The sequence below is a fragment of the Malaya genurostris genome, chromosome 3 (genome assembly GCF_030247185.1).
Source record: "Malaya genurostris strain Urasoe2022 chromosome 3, Malgen_1.1, whole genome shotgun sequence".
In the NCBI taxonomy this organism is placed as follows: Eukaryota; Metazoa; Arthropoda; class Insecta; order Diptera; family Culicidae; genus Malaya; species Malaya genurostris.
The window spans coordinates 155,756,859-155,781,646 of NC_080572.1; the positions used below are offsets into that span (position 1 = coordinate 155,756,859).

General features: G+C 39.3%; 1 protein-coding gene across 11 annotated transcripts in view; it reads right to left on the reverse strand.

Moving 5' to 3' along the window:
• The window catches only part of LOC131434603 (glutamate receptor ionotropic, NMDA 3A-like), a 646,413-nt gene that overhangs the window by 563,840 nt on the left and 57,785 nt on the right, over window positions 1-24,788 (reverse strand). The gene's annotated exons all lie outside the window — the stretch shown is intronic.

Genomic DNA, 24,788 nt, shown 5'->3' on the forward strand with positions numbered 1-24,788 from the left:
ATGTTGTTTACATCCAGTTTTATAAATAGTTGGATGCATTTCAATTCGCAAAAGACAATAACAATGTGCACTATGTGGAGCACGAGAATATTAAATACAACATCCCAGTATATATGGAAGATAGTGCTATAGAAGTGCGTGTGCATGATCTTCCCTCAAGCGTCACCTATCCTTATATTCGTAAAACTATGTCCCAATACGGAGAGATTCTCTCTATCGAAAAAGAAAAGTGGAAAAACTTTTTCATTGGTATTCTAAATGGCGTACGTTTGTTACGCATACACTTGAAGAAGCCTATACCTTCTTATGTGATTTTCGGTCAGGATACAAGAATCCCGAGCAAATCACTTGTTACCTATGGCAATCAGATGACCACATGTCAATATTGCCAAAAAGCTGTTCACTACGGTAAGTCATGTGATAAACTCCACAAGAAGACAACCACACCAAAGGACAACGGTGCTTCCTTCACACCAATCCCAAGCAACCCCAGTACACCTGTGACAGCCACCAACAACAATGAAGCATCCCCTTCAACGAAACCATCAGTATCCCCTATAGAACAAAGTACACCAGCTGCAGTTAACAACTTACCCTCCAACCAACCAGCAACTGCAACCAATGTACAACAAGGCGCATCTACAGCAACTTTCAACGAGCCCAAGACTACGATCGACAAGGACAACGGAAATCACACACAACACCGACGATGAAGCAATGGATGACGAGATAAGCCGCGGACGAATTGCCCCCGATCCTCGTGGGATGGAAATGGAAACTCATCTCCCCATAGAAAAAGGGTGACAGCGAGATCCAATAGCAACAAAAAAATTAAGTAACAAAAATGTAAGCCAATCGGCCACGTAAAGCTTTTACGCAAAAAGGCCAGAATAAAAATTTTATTACAAAAAAAAAATAAAAAGTGTAATGCCCAAACTGATGTCTCGGACGAAACAGATTTCGGCTGTCTAGCCGTACAGATTTTGATAATTTGAAAGGAAAAAAACAATCTTAACACTCCGAATACCAAGGGGATAAAAAAAGTGGTAACGTTTATTTTGACTGACTATATCTTAGCCGTTTTTGGATCGATTTCAATTTTATTTTTACCATTAGAAAGATAAATTCATTAGGAATAAAATCCATTTGAAACTATGGAAAACCGAATATTCTATACAAAATTATTTTAAAAAGTTCCAACTAAAGTCTGTTTAAAAAAAAGTAGAAACGTTTACTTTGGCTGGCCATATCTCAGCTGTGAGAAGTCCGATTTTGAAAATTTGTTCATCACTAGACAGATACGTCTATCACAACATAAATGGAACAGAAAATTTTTCAATTACACTTTGTTAATGAAAGTTATGATCAAAAACGTAATCAAAAGTCCAAGCATAAATTATCGAAAACTTCGACATATCTTTAAATTCAAAGTAACGACATATGCATTTTTATATACCAATAGATTGCATTTGACATCAGGTATCAGGTTTAGAAGAAATCAATTTAAGCTTTACTGAAAATATCTAAAAAAATTTCGATATTTTCACAGAAATTTTAGGAATACTTCTAGTATTCGAAAAATACTAAATACAGCTAACCATTTTTGTACACCAATCGAATGAATTTGATACCAGGTATATCGTACGGAAAAAATTAATTTCAAATTTACTGAAGAAAATCCCAAAATCAAATATTTTACAGAAATTTCAAAATTAAAATAAAATTAAACCTGTTTTAAATTAGCATGAAATTCATATCCAACATTTAGGCATTGTTGATCATCAACCGATTGAATTTTGCTTCAATTAAAAATTTTAACAGGAAACTATCATATTTACCAAAAATCTCTAACAATTTTGTATTTTTACAGAAATGTTCGAATCTTAGAATTTGTTGTGACTCAGCTTAGCACGCATTCAAGAACGTTCGTGTATCAACCGAGTAAATTTACTTTCAGCTAAAATTTCAAGAATTTATATTTAAATCTAAAAAATGGATATTTTCACACAAGTTTTGAAAATTTAAGAATTGTAGGCACTTACGTGGATTTGACGTAAGTGCACGACTAAGAAATTTTGCTTACCAACTCAAGGAACTTAGCAACGTGTAAAATTTTAGGAGTAAAATAATCTTATATTCACATCAAAATTTCAAAATAAAAACAACATTTTCGTAGAAGTTTAGAAAATGTAAAACAAACATCCAGGATCATTAATGTAGATTGAATTTTGTATTAGCTAAAATTTGTAGAAAAAAATAATTCTGTATATACTTAAAATCTAATAAAAACTCGATATTTTTACTTGCATTTTCAAATCTTAACAGTACTAGGAACTTAACGAGGAATGCAAAGAAAACATCCAAGCGTTTGTGTCCATCAATCGATTGAGCTCAGAAGTAGGTATAATTTTTACAGTGGAGGTAAACCAAGAAGATAAAAAGTTACACGTTTAGTAGGATACCATGAAAAGTAAGAAGTGGGCTAGTTTGGCTGACTGTATCTCTGCTATTTTTTGACCCATTTAAAAAGTTTTTTCAACATTAGAAAAATAAACTAATATTGAAATGAAGACGATGGCAAAGGATTTGAGAGAGTACCTTTCAGGCGGCATTCCATTCCTGCCGTAGAATCTCTACCTCTCAAATCTTAGAAATCATCCAGAGCAACGCTCTAGCCAGTGCCTCTCCTCCATGTTTGAGCAGCTCGCCTAGAAATTTTTATCAACATTAGAAAAACAAACTAATATTGAAACGAAGACGATGGCAAAGGATTTGAGAGAGTACCTTTCAGGCGGCACTCCATTCCTGCGGTAGAATCTCTTCCTCTCAAATCTTAGAAATCATCCAGAGCAACGCTCTAGCCAGTGCCTCTCCTCCATGTTTGAGCAGTTCGCCTAGAAATTGGTCGTTGCCCGCGACTTTGTTGGTTCTCAGCTTGCCGATCTCCTCACTTATCTCCGACAGATCAGGTGCTGGGATCTGTCGTTGGCCGAGCTTGCACCCAAATTGATTCCTGTGTCGTTCTATGTATCTTGCATTTCGCCATTCAGATGCTCGTTTTAGTACTGCTTCCATCTTCCACCGTGAGGTGACAAAGTTCGTTCATCACCACTGGTTTCTCGATGACCTCGTACCTAGTACGGTTGCAGCAGTGCTACTTATGGCGGTATTCATATTCCTCCAGCCATAATCAAGAATCTTCGCTCCAAGCTGATCTTCCGTTGGTAGCGCTAGCTCCAGTTGATGCGAGTATTCATCAGCAGTACGAACGCTACGTAGCTGCTCGAGATTGAGTCCCGGCGTTCCTGTGCGAAGAGTGTTGTTCACAGTCTACAGTTCTGAGTGCATACAAATTGCGACAAGATAGTGGTCAGAATCAAAGTGGGCACTGCGGTTAGTGCGGACATTGATGACGTCGGAGAAGAATCGCCCGCAGATGACAACGTGGTCGATTTCATTTTCCGTATGTTGAACAGTTGATCTCCAGGTAGCTTTTGAGGATATCTTTGCGGTGGAAAAGGGTGTTTCCGACAATTATTCCTCACGATGCTGCAAAGTTCACGTAAGCAAGCAAGCCGTTGTCATTTGTTGCCGCATGTAGACTTTCTAGCTCAATCACAGGCCTGTAAATTTTCTTCCGCCCTACCTGAGCGCTCATGTCGCCGATGACGAGTTTTAAATCCCGCCATGGGCAGCTGTCATAGGTTCGCTCCAGATGCGCGTAATATGCTCCTTCTCGTCTTTGGGTCTCGTTTCATGTGAGCAGTGCACGTTGATGATACCATAATTGAAGAAGCGACCCTTGATCTTCAATACGCACATCCTATCACGGACTGGCTGCCACCAATTCACGCGCTGGCGCATCTTATCCACCACTAAAATCCCGTTCTTTAGACGCTGGTTGAACGCTCTGATAGAAGGTAGCCCGATTTCTCACTTTTCTACACCTTCCGTCCCACTCAACAAAGTTCCTGCAACGTTATGACAGCGAAACCGCGAATTTCAAGCTCATCATGCAGCATTGGGTTCGTATGACATGGAGTTAGATACCCGATCTTTCCTATGGTTACTCGTACCCCAGCCGGTACCGCGAGAGGTAGGAATAAGAGTTATTGAACAAGAGGCTAAGAACCACTTTGGGACCTGTATTACGCAATGTCCAGTTAAATATTTTTACTGCTATTTCCGGTACTTCTTCTGTTTGTTGCTTCGACGCTTTGAGTGACGGTTTGATATCTTGTACACTTATAACCCAATAATTCCGGACCCGGAAATCGGAGCAGGCTATTGACCACGAGACCGTTCATTTGAGCCTTGTGTTTGTGAAAATCGGTCCAGCCATGAGTGACAATATTTAATAGATACACACACAGTCATTGATCAACTCGACAAACTGAGTCGAATGGTATATGACACAATTTTTCTTAGTCCAATTGTTAAGTGATTGCATAATCATGTTATACGAGAAAGACAAAACGAAATATCTTCAAGAATATTATAAGTATTTGGCATTTGGGGAAGTATTTGGTACTTAGCAAAAAATGTAATAAGAATTTCTAAGCTATCATTTTCACATGAAAATATTTTCATTTTTACTACGAAAATCTGTAATATTAACATTATCCCAAAAATTTTAGAATCTTAGAAGTATTGTAAAAAATGTTTACTCAATGATAGAGTTTCTAATACGAGGGTTGTTACTTATGTATTTAGCCTAAAAATGGAAACAGTACTATATACGTATTCGATCGGAAATGAATTTGTTGTTTTCCAAAATATTCTCCTAGATTATCAACACAATTTTTCCACTTTTCTTGATCGGGGTACCTCATCTGGGTATTGAACGCTTCAACAGCTTCTTCAGGAGTATTGAATCGCTCTCCACGAAATTTATTCTTCATGGAAGGGAACAAATAAGAGTCGTTAGATGCCATGTCGGGATTATACGGTGGATGACCCATCAATTCGACATTTTTGGTGACTAAATATTCGGTTGTTTGAGCCGATGTATGAAAACTTGCAATATCGTGAAGAAGAATGATTTTGCGGCAATTTTTTCTGGCAAATACATGTTGGTATACCAATAAAAATGTATGGTTTTATGATCCTCTGAAGCAGCGGTAGTCATATGTATTGTATATTATTATATATGGTATTTTGTATGTTTACATGTACAAGTTGTCAGCACAATCCGTCAAATACTATGGTGGCACAATGCGTCAAAAATTATGGGTGCAGTCATGTAAAATCCAGACCAGTGCCACTATTGAATCGCGAGACAGTTGGGAATCATTATTTTATGTTTCGTCTTCTTCAACTGCTTCAACTTCAATGTGTACTTCGTACAAACCTGGTTACCTGCAAGGTACCATACCCCTCAATGACGAAAAGTTGGGAATCGACAATTCGATCGTGTCCCTGGCTAAATTCCGCACACCTGTACCACGAATAATTAGTGCCGCCGAAATATATCACAGTGAAAAACAAAACGTACATCAAAACGAACACCGCCTGGATATTTCGTAGAGTTTTTGGAAGAAAGAATTCAACAAAGTGCTTGTGGCAAGCGATCTGCAAAAAATTTTGAATGGATTTTTGATTATATATTTGATATATTGGTGTTAGGTCCGATCCGCTCCTGTATATGTTGTCAAACTTCTACACATATAATTGAGCCACTACAGCATCCCGAAACCCTATTTTTGTGAACGTATACATATTGCAACCAGGTAATAGTCCGAACTTAATGCTAATGCTAATTGCAGAGAATATATGGATTTTTTAATTTTTTTACACGAAAACGAAATTACTTTACTATGTAGATATCCGTTTGAGCTGTTAGTAGAATATTGTCACTAATGTTGTTGTACCGTTTAATTGTACTATGTCACGTCATTACACTCTCACAAAGTCACTATTTTCACAAAAGTGTATCAAACGTAATAATACAGATACGTATTTCGGAATGTTATTTACATCCTTTTTCAGTGTATCGGTTTTATAAGTTTATTGAAAACCAGTAGGTTTCAATAAACTTATAAAACCGAGGTAAACCACAAAAGAAACAAAAAATCGGGGACGGGTATAGCGTGATGGGATAGTCGATGCCTATCACGCAGCCCACCTGGGTTCGATTCCCAACCTCGCACATAGGACCAGAAAGATTTTCATTTTGGATTTGCATATTTCATTGAAAGAAACTATCAAGATGCTGTACAGGATTCATTTCTGACTTTAAGAAGGACCAAATTGTGGAATCTCTACGATATTTAGTACAGCTCGGAACATTTATCTCGAACGATTTTCGCGCAGCGAAAAGTGCACGAACCAAATCAAATTATTTTGGGTTTTCATCCTTGCGCGAAAAACCCAAGGAAAAGCAGAGTTTTCCGCGTTGGTTTTAAAATTTTAAGAAAACTTAATTTGTTTATGGTTATCTCACACTGTTCAAAATATTATCCTAAATTCCTGATCATATTTTTGATGATATAGAGAAAGAATTATGTTGCTGCCATTAATAAGAGTTAAGATATTCATGATTAATTTCTGCCCATTCTTCCATATGGCTAATTTTGAAAAGGTGCCCCATAGTAAAGTAAGTCGTATTCACGACAAAAATAACCTATTTGAAGAATTCTGGAATTAGGAACTGAACCTGAGTTCAAGAACTAAATTCAGAACTTAGAACAGACTCAGAATTCAGTTGGATTTTAGTTCTAGAACTACAATTTCGAAACTGAAATCAGTTTTAGCACGCAGGCTCTGAATTCTAAATCTATATTCCGGAACTAAAATCTGAAACTTGAAGACTCTACGACTACCGAGCAGCACGACTACCGAACAGCAAATGAGAACTGCTCTTATTATTGACGACCGCTGCGCTCCCGACGATTTAAGTCCAAATGTAAGCACGACCTAAGCGTTTGAGGCTTTATACCACGCAAAAGGTCTACTTTCATTGACGACTGCTCCACCTGACGATTGAAGTCCAAATGAGAGCACGACCTAAGCGTTTGAGGTTTGGCACCACGCAAAAGGTCTGCTTTCATTGACGACTGCTCCACCTGACGACTGAAGTCTAAATGAGAGTTGCGACCTGAGCGTTTGAGTTTTTAACCACGCAGAAGGTGCACTCTCCGAAGCTGCTGGTCCCACGACGTCTGCTTGCATCCAACGCACAAGAAGAAATGATCAAATTTCGCATTTTTTTGCATAAATATCTGTTTATTAATCTTATTTTTGTGTATTACATCAACATTTTACAGTACAAGTGTTTTGACCCTTTGGCCTTTCATCTTTGTTGTTCATACGATTCGTTATTAATATTAGGAGTCCTAGATAGATAACTTCATCGGACCATTGAATGACCTCATCACTGAATCGTATTCTGCATTCGTCTGATGGAACAAGTTTTGGAGATCTTGAATGTGGAAACAAGATGACCTGAGTTTTTGCTGCATTGATCACAATTTTCCAGCTTGTAAAATATTCCGTTAAAGCGTCCAGACCTGTCTGTAGTTTATCTTTCAGAGCATTAATGACACGACCAGTTTGTATCGAACACTTGTGGTCATCGGATCGTCTCCCGAGAAGTCCACAATCAATACCTTTCTGGAGGCATTACAGTGTTAATTTAATACTTCTAGATAGTGACAATTTACAGACTAAGCTTTCAGTGCAAGCTTAGTATTTTTGGTATACTAATATAGTTTATTTTGGCAAAAGTTTCTGAACGGTGCACCGTAAGTGGCGTTTCTTTTGTTTCGCTATTGTACGGCCGCCATATTGGCGTACCACACTCGGGCGCCGCCATTCGTAAAGCCACGTGGAACATCTTTGGTGCTATTTAACCGTATATCGTGAGCTAGCGTTTGTCCGTGTTAAACGTTAGCATTGAATTAGACCCGGACCCCCCATTGGGGGTGTCCACACTACCAAGCAGTAGTAGGTTACCTCATTACTTAAATTCTGGAGACACTATTGACAAGCAAACGCTGTTGATGAAGGCGACGAGTCAAGACGGTAGCGAACCCCGTCTTCCAGGTAACCCATTCATCATTCACCAATCAGTGAAATTAGCTCTCGGATTTGACCCAGCCCGGGTTCTAACTGCTTCGAAAGAAGCGAGAGGCACTCGGTATGTGCTGCGTACCTCTTCGCTTAAAGCATATGAGGCTTTAACCAAAATGAAAACCCTTATCAATGGTCAAACTATTGAGGTTATACCACATCCAACACTAAACGTGGTACAGGGAATAGTTTTTGATCCCGATACCGTTGAACTAAATACTGATGAAATCTTAAAAGAACTTAGTTCTCAAAAGGTAATCGGCGTACGTCGAATTACCAAGACAAACGAAGGTAAAATTTCTAACACTCCATTGTTAATATTATCGTTTTCTGGTTCCTCTTTACCCGAATATGTATACATTGGTCTGGTACGTACGACCGTGAGGAAATATTTCCCTGCTCCCTTACTTTGTTATAAATGTGGTAAATTCGGCCATGGTAGTCGGGTGTGCCCTAATGAAGAAATATGTCTAAATTGCAGTGGAAAACATACAATTGAGCGTGATATCCCATGTAACCTACCAAGTCTTTGCAATAATTGTAAAGGATGTCACTCTACCAGAAGCCGCAAATGCCCAATGTATATACAGGAGATGAACATCATAAAAATGAAAGTTTCTCTTAACTTATCTTTTCCCGAAGCACGTGCTTTGGCTCGCAAAGAAGCGGAAAAGAATAATTATTCTGAAGCGCTAAAAAATCGTTTAAACCCTGCTAAAGACGAAAAAGATCGAACAATATTCTTACTACGGGAAGAATTAGAAAAAATTAAACAAGCAAACATTAAAAATGTAGAAAATTCTAAGGATCTTGAGATAATGGAGCTTAAAAAACAGCTCAATGAATCTCGTGTACAGTACCGCAATGTTCTTTCCGAATTGGCGGAACTGAGAGCAGCACTCACGGATCTAAAATTAAACGCAGCTAGTAATGCTTGCCAACAAGTGAGTAATATAACGCGAAGAGAATCACGCCCTAAAATCACAAATCAGGAAATGTCTACAAAATCTAAACGTGAAAATGCGAGCTCATGTGATATTAGGGCAAACATCTCACCAGATCCAGAACCCAACCAAACAATTGTTCCAGGAAATCGAAACTCTCGTAATCTCACTAGAAGCCGAAACCGCACTGGTAAGTCTCGGAGTCCTATAAAACGTCCATCTCCCACTTCTTCCAGTCCCCTTGCCACTGATTCAACGACGTTCAAAAAACCGTAAGTACTACGGCCTGTTCTGTTAAAAAAAAAAAAAAAAAAAAAAACACACTTAAATATAAATATGATTAATACACCCAAACATCCTTCAGATTGCAGTTCTGAATCAGGCACAGTCGAGAATCTTGCTTTCGTGACCGCTTCATCTGAAACAAGACCACTAACCTCCTTCCAGCCAAATTATTCTGACCCTGTACTTTCCGTTGTGTTTATAAGTGAACTGAGGTCTCCTGCTGATCCTTCGATTGGAGGCTCGCCAGGATGTGCGATAGTCCGCACTACGAATCCGGATCACTTGTGTCCTTTTCCTGCCCTCCCACTAGTTTCGGTGGGATCAGCGGTCCAGGAGGGGACAAAACCTAAAAATGATCAAACCGCTCAAATGTTATTAGATCGTTGTTCAAGTCCTATCCCTGGGTGCTCTTGGCATAGAGTTGTCTGCTGTGCTAAACATTTAATACTCAGCAATTTTTTCATGAGAACCTCTCCCTCCGTAAGTAATGAAGTGTCTTCCACAAAATCTTTATATCCTGAATCCTCCACTTCTTCGGCGCACAACCAGAAAGATACAATCGACAAAAATATGCGAACTGCCCATATTGATTTTACTCAAAACAACGTCTTACACGTTGTGGCAGATGTACACAGTGATTGCCCAAATAACACATCAGATCTGTCCTTCTCTCAACAGTCCTCAGCACAAGCCTTAAATCCAACTGTAAGTAAAAGTGGGACATGCAGTAGTCGAATATGCAATCAAAGCCTCACTCTTGCAATTCAATGGAATCTAAACGGTTTGCGCAATTGCTTAGGTGACTTACAGCTAATGATTGTCAAATTTCGACCCATATGCCTTGCGCTACAGGAAACACATATTAGAAACGGCACATGTCCGGGACAGTGGTTTGGGATAGATTATACCTGGGATGCTGCGAGCGGTAGCAATTTGTACCAAACTGTTGGTCTTGGAATCAGATCAGACATCCCATCGACGCCAATCAAATTGAATACTGAACTCATCGTTGCCGCAAGAATTATTCACTATCCGATAAGAATTACCGTCGTCTCTATATATGTCCCCCAAAATGTCCGAGACTTTCGTAACAAACTCGAGCAACTCATCGCACAGATGCACGGGCCGTTTCTGTTCTTGGGCGACTTTAATGCTCACCATACAGCCTGGGGCTCTAATCGCGATTGCCGTCGTGGAAATGACATAATCGAAGCACTAGAAAACAACAATGCTGTAATCCTCAATGATGGTAGGATAACCTTCATTCGAGGACATACTACTTCGGCACTCGATCTCTCAATAGTATCAAATGACATAGTGGGGGTTTGTGGGTGGTCAGTTTTGGATGACATTGGAAGCAGTGATCACCTCCCTATACAAATTTCTTTCGACAAGCAACCAATCAACGTGTCTCGCCGACGTCGATGGGTTTTTGAACGTGCCGACTGGAATGCATATGAACAAGGTATCGAAAATTCTCTTAACCCAGAATGCACATACTCACCAGATGCCATCGGTAACATATTGACACAAGTCGCCAAAGAATGCATCCCCCGCACAAGCGGAGTACCTCCGAAGCGCGCCGTGTATTGGTGGTGCCCCGAAGTTGAAAAAGCAATTAAATCCCGCCGTAAGGCCCTTCGTATTTTAAAAAAGACCCCTACTCATCACCCACTGTGGAATGCTAGAGCTACCGAATTTCGAAACAAACGCAACCAGGCTAGAAAAGCAATTGTGGACGCCAAAATTTTGAGCTGGGCCAAGTTCCTTGATGGGATTCATCCCGAGACTTCAACTAGTGAATTATGGAGACGCGTTAATGCTCTGAGTGGTAAAAGAAGACACACAGGTTTTTCGATGATGATGAATGATCTGGTTACCGTACAGCCAGATGAAATAGCGAAAGCATTGGGACAACATTTTGCTTCACTGTCTGCTACCGCATCTCTGCCACCTAAATTCATTTCCATTAAAAGTCATGTTGAATTATCTCCAGTTTTATTTTCCCCCAATTCGAGCTCAGTAGAAAATCAACCTTTTTCGGCATATGAACTGACCGTGGCTCTTTCGAAAGGACGTGGTAAAGCAACCGGCATTGACAACATCGGGTATCCTCTACTTCGACATATGCCTCCCATAGCCAAAAAAATTTTACTAGACAGTTTCAATAGGATTTGGCAAGGTGATCCATTGCCAGAATCATGGAAAACAGCCTTAGTCATTCCTATCCCAAAAAGAACCCAAGGAACCAGAACAGCCAAAGATTTTCGCCCGATCAGTCTGCTACCATGTATAGGAAAGACTCTTGAGCGAATGGTCAATCATAGACTAATTACTTTTTTGGAAGACAAACAATTGTTGGACTACAGACAACATGCATTCCGTAAAGGAATGGGAACCGGTTCTTATTTCGGATCTCTGGCTGAAATTCTTGCTCAGGCCATGGCGGATGGCCTTCACACTGACATGGCCGCCCTAGACATTGATAAGGCATACAATACTATGTGGCGCGAAGGCGTTCTCCGTCAACTACACAGTTGGGGGATCGAAGGTAACCTTGGATACTATATCAAACGTTTCTTAACAAATCGAAGCTTTCGTGTAGGTATTGGAGGGTATCAATCAGAGATTTTTACGGAAGAAAACGGTGTTCCCCAAGGATCGGTCTTATCCGTCACACTATTTCTAATAAGCATGCAAACGATCTTCAAAGTCCTTCCTAAAGGTGTATATATTTTCATTTATGCTGATGATATTGTTTTGTTAGTAACCGGTAAAACGACCGGTCGAATTCGTATCAAACTACAGGCAGCTGTCAACGCAGTCAGCAATTGGGCAACATCCGTTGGTTTCCGCATTTCATCTAGCAAGAGTTTTGTTTCGCACTTTTGTTCCTCTTTTCACCGCGCCACAGATAGGCCAGTTCACGTCGATGGAATGGCTATTCCATTCATCAAAGAACCCCGAGTACTCGGAGTCACTTTTGATCGAAAATTATCTTTTATCCCCCACTTCAGAAAAATTAAAAAAGATTGTGACAGCCGCAAACGATTAGTACGTACTATCAGCTCTCGTCATCCAAGGTGTAACCGACAGCTCTCGATCAATATAAGCAAATCGATTATTTTCAGTCGTATCTATTACGGTATTGAGATTACTTGTACCAAGTTACAAGACCTAACAAATATTTTGGCCCCTACCTATCACGGCCCTATTCGTTCGGCTTCCAACCTTCTGCCTAGTACACCTGCGGAGAGCGCATGTGTGGAGGCTGGAGTCCTTCCGTTACGCTGGTCGGTGGCCTTGGTGGCTTTGCGAAGGGCTCTTAGCTTTCTCGCAAGGACAGCAGGGAATGGCGGGATTTTACACGATATAGCGCACTCTATTTACAGCGAGTTCACCGGACTATCCTTACCAAAACTAGCACGTCTTCATCGTACCCGAGACCGGTGTTGGTACGACACAGCTCCCGATACGGATTCTTCGCTATCTCTTTCAATTCGATCAGGAGCCTCACCGGCTCTTACACAGATTGCGTACCATCAATTAGTCCATCGCCGATTTTCGAATCATGTCAAAATATTCACTGATGGTTCGAAGGCAAATGAAAGAGTCGGAATAGGATTAAGTGGCATTGAAAATGGTATAGCATTCCAAATGCCATCTTCCTGTTCCGTTTTCTCGGCCGAGGCAGCTGCAATTTGGTTGGCACTCATACGGAGACCACCTGACGTAGCGGTAGTCATATTCTCGGATTCTTTATCTGTTATTTCCGCCTTGAATTCCGGTGTATCTAACCATCCTTATATACAAACAATTGAAACCGTCTGTGATTCACTTACTACAATTTGCTGGTTGCCAGGACATTCGGGAATCCGGGGAAATGAAGAAGCTGATCATTTGGCCTCTCTCGGTCGAAATTCGCGATCATTCCTCACTACCGAGGTCCCAGCTGAAGATATCATCAAAAATTTCGATAGATGTATTCATAACCATTTCATATCACATTGGAGAAGTACACAGGGACATTTACAGAAGATCAAAGAAAACCTTGAAAAGTGGACAGATCGGGAATGCCGAATAGAACAACGGATTTTATCTCGATTACGTGTAGGACACACTAGAATTACACACCCTCATTGTATATCGAATTCAGATCCTCCTCACTGCACTGCATGTGATACGAAAATCTCGGTAGAACATATATTAATAAATTGTTCTGAATTTCACAACTTCCGCCTTCGGCATCATCTGCCATCCTCGATTCGAGATGTGCTATCTAACGATCCGGATAAAGAAAAAATACTAATTCAGTTCTTAAAGGAAGCGAACATTTATGATACCTTATAGTCATGATACAACTGGCACATCCGTTTGTACCATACGCGGGCCCTCCGCCATCTCTTCGTGGGTTTTGGGGAGGTCGCCCGTAGCCCGGAAAATCATTAACAAGCATAATAATAATTCTTGCTGAGTGGTACCATTTTACTGATCTAGCCCATTAACATTACCGAAAACTAAGGCAAGCTCATTAATCCATAATCTCTCACTCTATTTTATACCGTTACATGATACGCTGCCTTCGCTAAAAACTATTGGTTTCAACGTACACCCACGAACCTTTCGCCTGACTTCCGGAGGTGTCAAGGAAACATCGCTGCAATCCAGAACACGGCCAATGAAACTGCGATATAGATTAATATGGTGATTCTTCGGAATGTTATGATTCTGACGTACATAATATTTGGGACGAAATACCTTTTTAAAATCCAGTAAAACGACATCATAATCCTCTATCTCTAACAATAACAAAGAAAAAAAAACGAATTGTATCGATTATTGTGAAATGACATGTAAAATACACACTCTTCTAATTTAAGTGCAGTGAATGACCGGAAGGTTAAACTGCTAATAAAACAACAACAATGACACGACCTTTGTAAAGAATGGCAGTATCATCAGCAAATTGTGACAGAACACCACCACCCGGAAGAGGTGGGATGTCTGATGTAAAAATGTTGTATAGAATGGGACCTAGGATACTTCCCTGGGGTACACCAGCAGGAATAGTGAATCTTTCTGAAAGTGCATTATTCAGAGAAACCTGGAATGCTCTATCTGCAAGATAATTTTTGATAATTTTAATAAGATACATGGGAAAATTATACCGATGCAGTTTGAACACCAGTCCATCGTGCCACACATTATCGAATGCCTTTTCAATATCCAATATTGCCATGGCAGTCGTTTTGGACACTGATTTGTTTTGCTGGATGACGTTGTTAACCCTTGTGAGCTGGTGGATGGTGGATCTTCCTTTCCGGAACCCAAACTGTTCTTCCAGAAATATATCCTGTTCATCTGCAAAAGCAAGAATTCGCCTTTGTATTGACTTTTTAAACAGCTTGGATAGGGCAGAGAGTAAGCTGATGGGCCGATAGCTCTTGGAAAAGGAAGGATCTTTCCCCGGTTTCAAAACTGGGATAACTTTAGCTAACTTCCACTTTGAAGGGAAGTAACCAAGCTCCCAGCACCTGTTAAAAAGTTTAGCTAAGAAGACAAATGAGCGAATACTCAAATGTTTCAGCTCAATGTTGAATGTGTTGTCGAAACCGGGGGCCTTCATATTTTTGGATTTTTTCACAAAAGCCATCAGCTCATTCGCAGTGACTCTACTTTCCTCAGGAACCAAGCTGTCTGATTGGTCAACCTCAGCTACGCTATCAGCAACGGCTCTTTCATATGGAATAACAATGTTGAGTCCTAAATTGTGAGAACACACAAACTGCTGGCCTAGCACATTTGCCTTCTCTACTGGTGTGATTAAAGGTATTCCTTCAGCTACATCCTGGGGTGACATCAGAGGAGGAATAGGCTTCGGTTTTTTCTTAAGCACCTTCGTTAAGGACCAGAAGGGCTTTGAATGTGGGAGAATTTCTCGAAGCTTTTGCTGGAAGTTCCTGTTGCGAAGCTCAGATATCCTTTCCTGGATTATCCTAGTTAAGTTGTTATAAGTAGTCTTCCTATCTAGGATGCCAGTTCGTTGATACTGCCTCCGGTAGATATTCCGAAGTCGGATGAGTTTCTTGGTGACACTCGGGGAACCTAGTGGAACATTGATATTAATAAGTTGGTCGGCGATTTGTTGAAATTGGATTCAATCGGTGCGATAATAGTTCCTCCGTGGTTGAATAGGCACTGTTTCTGGTGAAGATCCCAACGTCAATATTACCGGAAAGTGGTCAGAAGAGAGCTCGTAGAAGACAACCGGAGAGCTGTCTATGGCGATGTTGCTGATGAATATATCCAAAATGGAATGAACTCCCGATCTGGAAAGTCGCGTTGGTTGATCCGGAGCGAAGATGTTGTATTGTCCAGCTTCGTAATCTTCGGCAAGTACGAATCCGTTTCGATTCTGTCTTCTGTTTCCCCACAGCTCATGCCGTGCGTTCAGGTCCCCAGCAATGATGAATTTGTTCTGTCGTCGAGTGAGCATAGCCAGATCTCGCTTCAATGATGCACACGTACCATCTCGAAGATTGGTTTGTTTGGGGCAGTACGCTGCAATGATGATGATGGGTCCCATCGTCGTTGTAATCTCAATTCCGATGGCTTCTATGAGTTGCAATTTAAAGGCTGACAGAAGCCTGTGCTGAATGGATCGTTTAATGGCAATGGCAACTCCCCCTCCTCTGGTAGTTGCCCTGTCGAGCCTGTGAATCCTGTACTTGGAAATAAAAATAGAAATTTCCGGTTTAAGATGAGTTTCAGTTAAAATAGCAATATCGGCATTCTTCTCTTGAAGAAAGTCGGACAATTCAGCAGTTTTGCTCCTGAGTGAGCAAGCATTCCAATTTAATATAACCAACTCATTATATTGCATATTCGATGATGAATTTGCCTAAGGCGTTGATTTGATCTAACCGCGTTCTGCAGTTTCGTAGTTTTGTTGTCATTGTTTCAAAAATGACGATCAGTTGTTCAGCAGAAAATAAATCACCAGAGTCATCCTTTGCTTGTGGTTGATTATTGCCCCATCCAGGAGGGATTTTTGAGGAAGATTCTTTTTGTGATCCAGCGGCTGAATCTTTTGGATTGCTGCGAGGAAGTGGCGGCAAATTCGGAATATCCCTCTTCGGTGGGAGCCGTGGGAAATTAACTTCATCCTTCTGTGGAACATTCTTGCGCGTTGATTGTTTGTGGGACGCCTGTTGTCGAATTTTTGTGAACTCAGCACGTTTGGGACACGATTTGCTAGTAGATGGATGGTCGCCATCACAGTTCACACATTTTACAGCGATGTCATCTAGTAGGCAATCGTTGGTATTGTGTGGTTCGGCACATTTCCCGCACCGACTTTTCATGTGGCAATTCCTCGCTCCATGGCCGTAGTTCAAACAGTTCGTGCACTGTGTGACATCCCGATGTACCGGTTTATACTTTTGCCATTCGATGATTATGTGAAATAACGATTTAATCGTTTTCAGTTGACTCATGGTGATGGAGCCCTTCTCCAGATGAATCAGGTACAGTTGATCTCTAAATTTTTTGTCCGTATTATGGCGCTTCATTTTAAATACCATCAAAGGCTTTAGTCCAGCCTCCAACAGTGCCTGCTTTAGTTCGGCTTCCATCATGTCGGGTAGTCCTCGAAGTACAACCTTCATAGGTTTGTTGGCGGCAATATCGTGTGTGAAGTATTCCGCTTTTGTCTGCTTCAGATAGCATTCCACTCCTTTGTAGTGGTTCAAAGCCGGAACAGTTATTTTGTAGCCTTCAGTACATAAACGGATTGTTGCCTGTAGTCCTTTGCTGATCAGTGTGTTGAAATCCGAGCGTAGAGTTGGTGGGAAGCCCTTCAGGTAGAAAGGCGGCATTTTTTCCTTCTTCTGCAGTTCCTCTTCGACATCTACTGGCAGATCAGCATATTGGTTTTTACTCAGCAAACGGTCGTTTACCTGTACATCACTTGGCTTCAGACGTTTAGCATCCTTTGGATCCTTCTCGGATCTATGGCGGTTTTTACCCATAGCTTGGGCAGGTAGACAACTGCGAATAAAAAATAAAACATAATTGAAATTAGTCGTAGTAGGTTATTCGTCTATCCACATCGAGTGTTAGATGACGAATGATCAAATTTCGTCCACGGTTCCCATTTTATACGCAGTCAGTTGAAGATATGTGCCTGACTACCTCAAAATCGTCGTCCTTGCGCGAAAAGGCCAAGCAAAAGTAAAGAGTTTTCCGCGTTGTTTTCAAAGTTTGAGAAAACTTAATAGTTGAGCTCTTTGTGGTTATCTCACACTGTTCAAAATATTATCCTAAACTCCTGATCATATTTTTGATGAAATGGTGAAAGAATTATGTTGCTGCCTTTAATACAAGTCGAGATATTCACGATTAAGTTCTGCCCATTCTTTCATATGGCTAATTTTGAAAAGGCACCCCATAGTAAAGTAAGTCGTATTCACGACAAAATGTGTTCACATGCAATACACGGATAAGGTAACTTACCAGCGTGTTGGGGATTTATATCAAACCTGTATACTGGCAGTGTGCGATAGATGCTGCCAGTGAGTGACCGATAACACATTTGTCGCGCACAGACACCAGCTGGTAGAGCAAAGTGCACCTGCAGTGAATATTTTTAATCACACTATCAACTAAAACATTGAGACGGTGGCCATTAGATGGCCGGTTTTTGGTATTCTTATCATCAAAAATACTGCTAGTAAAAGTTACTTTGATGAAAGAACTGCACTAATATAGGGCAAAAACAACCCTTGAACATAGGAAAAACATTGCTATGAAATAACAACGCACTGTTTTCACCTGATAAACCGACTTTTCGGAGGGTGTTAGCGGTTTCGCGTCCACTACCTAAACACAAACACTAACAACATCTGTTTAAGTATTTTCTATGTTTGTTTTTATCTTGGATATGGCTAGTAACTGGAATAGTCAAGAAGATATATTCCCTTGGTCTCGGTTTAATAAAGAGGTGGAGTGGAACCTCGAAGAACTTTTAAATAAGCAAAGCATGAATGCAATCCGATCCCCTTTTTATCCAAAATTAAAGGACTACTAAAGGTTCATAAACCTGGTAACGAAATAAGGGAAATCATTTCTTCAGTGGGTGCCCCAACTCAAAATATCTCCAAAAGGCTAGTAAAAGAATTCCAATCTATACCAGAAAAATTCATCAGTAAATCAGTTCCTAACACACAAGTATTTGCTACTTAACTTCAGAGCTCAGGCGGAATTGAAGATGACGAAATGATGGAATCTTTCGATGTAACCGCCTTATTCCCAAGTGTCCCGGTGAAGGACTCAATCAATCTGTTGAAGATTGGTTACTTCAACAAAATAGTAGTCGTTTATGAAAATGCAAAGTACGGTCTTATCTTACCCTAACTAGACTTTGCATGGATGTAAATTATTTCCAATTCAGAGGGAAATTTTATAAACAATTACAAGGGGCACCAATGGGTAATCCACTCTCCCCGTTTTTAAGTAAATTATTTATGGCAAACCTTGAAGAACTTTTAAATAAGCAGGGATTATTACCTAATCGCTGGTGGAGATATGTAGACGATATATTTTGCATCGTCAAACGCAACGATTCATAAAACTTCCTAGAAATAATTAATGATTTACATGAAAATGTTAAATTCACCTATGAGGAAAAGAAAGACAACAGTTTACCTTTCATGGATATTCTTATTGTCCGGGAGTCAAAATCCTTAACTTTCGAAATATATAGAAAATCAACCTATACGGACCGTGTCATAGAAAATACTTCTAATCATTCCCATCAACACAAAATGGCAGCTTTCCACCATATGACTCACAGAATGCTATCTTTGCTCCTTAGAGAAGATGCTGCGATAAAAGAGAAAAACTTTATTTTCGAAATTGGAAAGTTCAATGGGTATCCAGAGCATACAATCCATACTATCTTCGATAAAAAATTACGACTGTAGAGAAACAATCGCTTACAACTTTGCCCCGGACCCCCCCCCCCCCCCCCCCCAACTGAAAATTTTAAAAGGATATCTGCAGACTTCAATCGAAATATTTCACACCCATTAAAATCAAAACTGAAAAAAAATTGGTTTAGATTTAGTATTCAGCAGTATGAACTACCAATTGATAACTTTACTAGGTTTTACAAAAGATCCTCCGGAAAGTTTGAAAAAGTCTGGGTTATACAAAATCTCGTGCACTCATTGCGATAAAATATACATCGGACAAACATGGTTTAAATTCATGAATGGTACCATGGTTTAAATTCATGAAATATATTATAATATTCATCATAAATAATATGTCATGTTTTCATGAGCAAAATGATTAATATCATGAACAATAACACATCTTACATGAAAATTCTTATGATATCAATCATTTTGCTCATGAAATTTCATGAGAAGACATTGTTCATGATATCATGATTAAAAAATCATGGTACCGGCAATAGATTTTTATCCGTGTAGACATTCGTTTCAAGGAACATATCTCAGAAATAGCGAAAGCTTTCAAGGAATTGGAAAAGGGACTACCACATCACTTCAATTCAAAAGTAGCAGAGCATGCGTTATTTAGCATAATTATTTAGAAGATCTCAGACATGTGTTACAGAAATAACAAGACAGTAAACGTAAAGAAATGTAATATGTACAATAATAGTTCCAGTGGAAAAGTTTAAACTGTCGCCCGTAAAAGGTACACCGAGAATTCGGTACAGAAGCAATATTCAGTAACAAATTTTTTTATATTTGTACCCCTCCCGATATGAAATCCTGGATACGGGTCTGCTACAACTTCTTCAATTTTACAAACTTCTGTGAAAATATCGATTATTTTAAGATTTTTGGTAAATATAAAATATAAATTCTTTTTTTTTCACAAATACGTTTATTTCTTAAGGCAGTTTACATAAGTTTTTCTTCGCCGTAGCATCACTTTTACATAAAATTCTTATCTTAATTTAATTCTAACATAGTCACAACGATTTGAATTTATTAAAACATATTCCTCTTATTACTTAAATATCATCTTAGGTAACTCGTCATTAAGGAAGATTCTTTTTGTGATCCAGCGGCTGAATCTTTTGGATTGCTGCGAGGAAGTGGCGGCAAATTCGGAATATCCCTCTTCGGTGGGAGCCGTGGGAAATTAACTTCATCCTTCTGTGGAACATTCTTGCGCGTTGATTGTTTGTGGGACGCCTGTTGTCGAATTTTTGTGAACTCAGCACGTTTGGGACACGATTTGCTAGTAGATGGATGGTCGCCATCACAGTTCGCCGTAGCATCACTTTTACATAAAATTCTTATCTTAATTTAATTCTAACATAGTCACAACGATTTGAATTTATTAAAACATATTCCTCTTATTACTTAAATATCATCTTAGGTAACTCGTCATTAATTATGAAATCTACTCGGAAATATTATTTGAACCAAACGATTAACTTCTATAAATTATAAAATAAGCTGTTATTTTCCGACATTTTGTTGATAATTTCATGAACTGTTTCGATTTTGTTCGTATCATTACATAATTTTTATTCTAATTTAGCTATTGGTTGAACTCATGGACGCAGCTGGAATCAAAACTTAGTCTTAAAAGGGGCCTTTATTAAATTGAAACTCCAATTTTCTTTATGAAATGATAAATAAGTTTCATGTATGAAAGGTCACGACAAGCAAGAATGTCACGAACTGGGACATTGGATAGTCTACCTTGGGTACACAAAGAATTTATTAGTTGAGATCTGACATCACGATACTCCACGCATGTCCAAACGACATGATCAATATCCCGATAACCTTCTCTGCAAGCACAATGATTAGTCTCGGAGAGCCCAATTCGAAGGAGATGTGCATCTAACGTGTAGTGATTGGACATGAGTCTGGACATCACACGAATGAAATCCCTACTCACATCCAGTCCCCTGAATCATGCCTTTGTCGATATTTTCGCAATAATTGAGTGCATCCACCGACCCAGATCATCTTTATCCCAAGAAGCTTGCCAGCTGGCAAGTGTTCTTTGGCGAGACGAGCTATAGAATTCGTTGAAAGCAATCGGTCTCTCATAAATTTCACCCGCAATAGCACCACGTTTGGCTAAAATATCGGCTCTTTCATTGCCAGGAATGGAGCAATGAGCCGGGACCCAGACTATAGTGATTAGATAATTATTGTTCAATATGTCGTTCAGGCACTGTTTTATTTTGCCCAGGAAAAACGGTTCAGTCTTGCCAGTCATGTTTGAGCGAATGGCTTCAATTGCACTCAGACAATCTGTGAAGAGGAAATAATGGTTTGGAGATAATGTGACGATTACACTCAAACTATAATGAACTGCTGCTAGCTCTGCTATATAAACAGATGCAGGTTCTTGAAGCCTAAATGAGGGCGAAACATTATTGTTGAACATACCAAACCCTGTCGCTTCTCCAATTCGCGATCCGTCCGTGTAAAACATTTTCTCAGAGTCAATATGCCTGAACTGACTTGAAAATATTTTTGGGATTTCCGTCGAGCGTAGATGATCCGGGATTCCACGCACTTCGCGCTGCATGGATGTATCGAAACATAAAGTTGAGTCAGGGGCACTCAGGATGCTGACACGGATAGGAATATATCTTGATGGGTTGATTTCCTGTGACATATGGTTAAAATATACTGTCATGAATTTTGTTTGAGATCGAAGCTCGACTATTCGTTCAAAATTATTAATTACCATTGGATTCAGCACCTCACATCTTATTAGCAGGCGTGATGAAAGCTCCCAAAATCGATCTTTTAATGGAAGAACTCCCGCCAGAACTTCAAGACACATTGTATGTGTCGAATGCATGCAGCCTAAGGCAATTCGCAAACAACGGTACTGAATTCGCTCAAGTTTGATAATATGAGAGTTTGCAGCGGAACGAAAACAAACGCATCCATATTCCATCACTGAAAGTATCGTTGTTTGATACAATTTTATTAGATCTTGCGGATGAGCACCCCACCAAGATCCTGTTATTGTTCGAAGAAAATTTACTCTTTGTTGGCATTTCGTTATCAGATACCTAATGGGTCCTCCCCACGTGCATTTGGAATCAAACCACACTCCGAGGTATTTAAAAGTTAAAACCTGTTGGATCATTCTTCCCATCATATGGAGCTGAAGCTGCGCGGGATCATGCTTTCTTGAAAAGACGACTAACTCTGTTTTCTCCGCAGAGAATTAGATACCAAGATGAACAGCCCAAACGGACAAGTTACCTAAGGTATCTTGCAATGGTTTATGCAGATCAATAGCTTTGGGTCCAGTAACTGAAACCACGCCATCATCTACCAATTGTCTTAGTGTACATGGGGTTACTAGACAGCTGTCAATGTCATTCACGTAAAAATTATAGAGGAGCAAATATATATTCTTGGGAATTTAGCTGAAAGTAAATTTTATCGGTTGGTACATCATCATTTTTTAATGCGTATTTAGCTAAGTCACAAAAAAACTCTAAGATTCAAAAATTTCTGTAAAAAGGCAAAATATAAAATATGATAAAATTTCCCGCTAAAAAAATTTATTGATGCAATATTTAATCAATTGATGATCTACAATGCCTAAATGTTCGGTATGAATTTCATGCTAAGTGTAAAACAGGTTTAATTTTATTTTTTTTATTTCTGTGATATATCTAATTTTTGGATTTTCTTTTGTAAATTTAAAACTATTTTTTCCCTTACATTATGGCTGGTATTAAATTCAATCGATTGGTGTACAAAAATGATTAGCTGTCAGGCTCGTGCGCAGAAATCATACAAGCGAGGGGGGGGGGTTAAAATTATGTCAGTTTATAAATTGATAATAAATTGACAAAAAATATCAATTGTCAAGTTATTCGCACTTTAATATAATAAGTACTCCATTGTTCATGAAACTTAATTTTAAAAAAAAATCTTCATGGGGGGGGGGGGTTAAAACCCCCAAAACCCCCCCTGCGCACGGGCCTGTTAGCTGTATTTAACATTCTTCGAATACTTCTAATATTCTAAAATTTCTGTGAAAATATCGATTTTTTTAGACATTTGCAGTAAAGTTCAAATCGATTTCTTCTAAAACATAGCTGATGTCAAATGTAATCTATTAGTTTATAAAAATACATATATCGTTACTTTGAATTTGAAGATATGTCGAAAATACGCAGTTTTCCATAATTTGTGCTTGGACTTTTGACTACGTTCTTGATCATAACTTTCATTAACAAAGTGTAATTGAAAAAAATCTGTTCCATTTATGTTGTGATAGACAGATGCGTCTATAATAAACAAATTTTTAAAATCATACGTCTAAAAGCTGTGATATGGCCAGTCAAAGTAAGCGTTTCACTTTTTGTCAACAGACTTTAGTTGGAACTTTTTATAATAACGTTGAATCGAATATTCGGTTTTCCATAGTTTCAAATGGATTTTATTACGAATGAATTTATATTTCTAATAGTAAAAACCTGTTTTAATCCACCTAGTGGTGTAATGATGCCTTTCTCATGTATAATATTGTATAATATTGTGGTATTCTATTCAAAAATGTTCTCTTCGATTTTTGAAAGAAACCAAGGAGTTGCTTGTGCATTTACTAATATAACATACAGAATGAAACAGTGCTTTGCTCGCAAAGGTCCTCCTTAAGACAACGAAGTGGGTTCACTATTATATGCACTTCCGGCACCGGAACCCGAGAACCGGTGTAATCGAAGTCGGTTCGTATGGCCACCAACTAACATGACGAACAAACTCTACTAATTTTTATTCAAATTTTGAAGACTGTATACAATTTTGCCATCGCGCGTATGGGACCGGAACACCTTTCATTTGAATCTAAGTTTGTGAAAATCGGTCAAACCAGCACTGAGAAAAGTGAGTGAGACCCGTTTTGGTATATATGACCACTATTTTCGGTGCTTCCGCAACCGGATACCGGGAACCAGAATAGCCGGAATCAGCTTGTTTAGTTGGCTACTGATAACGACTACCGATTTGTGTAGTTTTGAGACCAGTTTAAGAAATTTTTTAAGTTTTTTGTTTCGCCTGTTTAAGTGACGGTGTACAATATTTAACACACTTTACACTATAATTCCGGAGCCGGAAGTCGGATCTAGATGAAATTCAGGAATTCAGTATGGGACCGGAAAACCTTTCATTTGAATCTAAGTTTGTGAAAATCGGTCAAACTAGCGCTGAGAAGAATGAGTGAGATCCATTTTGGTATATATGACCACTATCTCCGGTGCTTCCGGAACCGGAAACCGGGAACCAGGATAGCCGGAATCGATTTGTTTAGTTGCCTACTCATAATGACTACCGATGTGCGTAGTTTAAGACCAGTTCAGGTTTAGTTTTTTTCACGTTTTTTGTTTCGCCGGTTTAAGTGACGGTGTACAATAGTTAACATACTTTACCCAATAACTCAGAAAGCGGAAGTCGG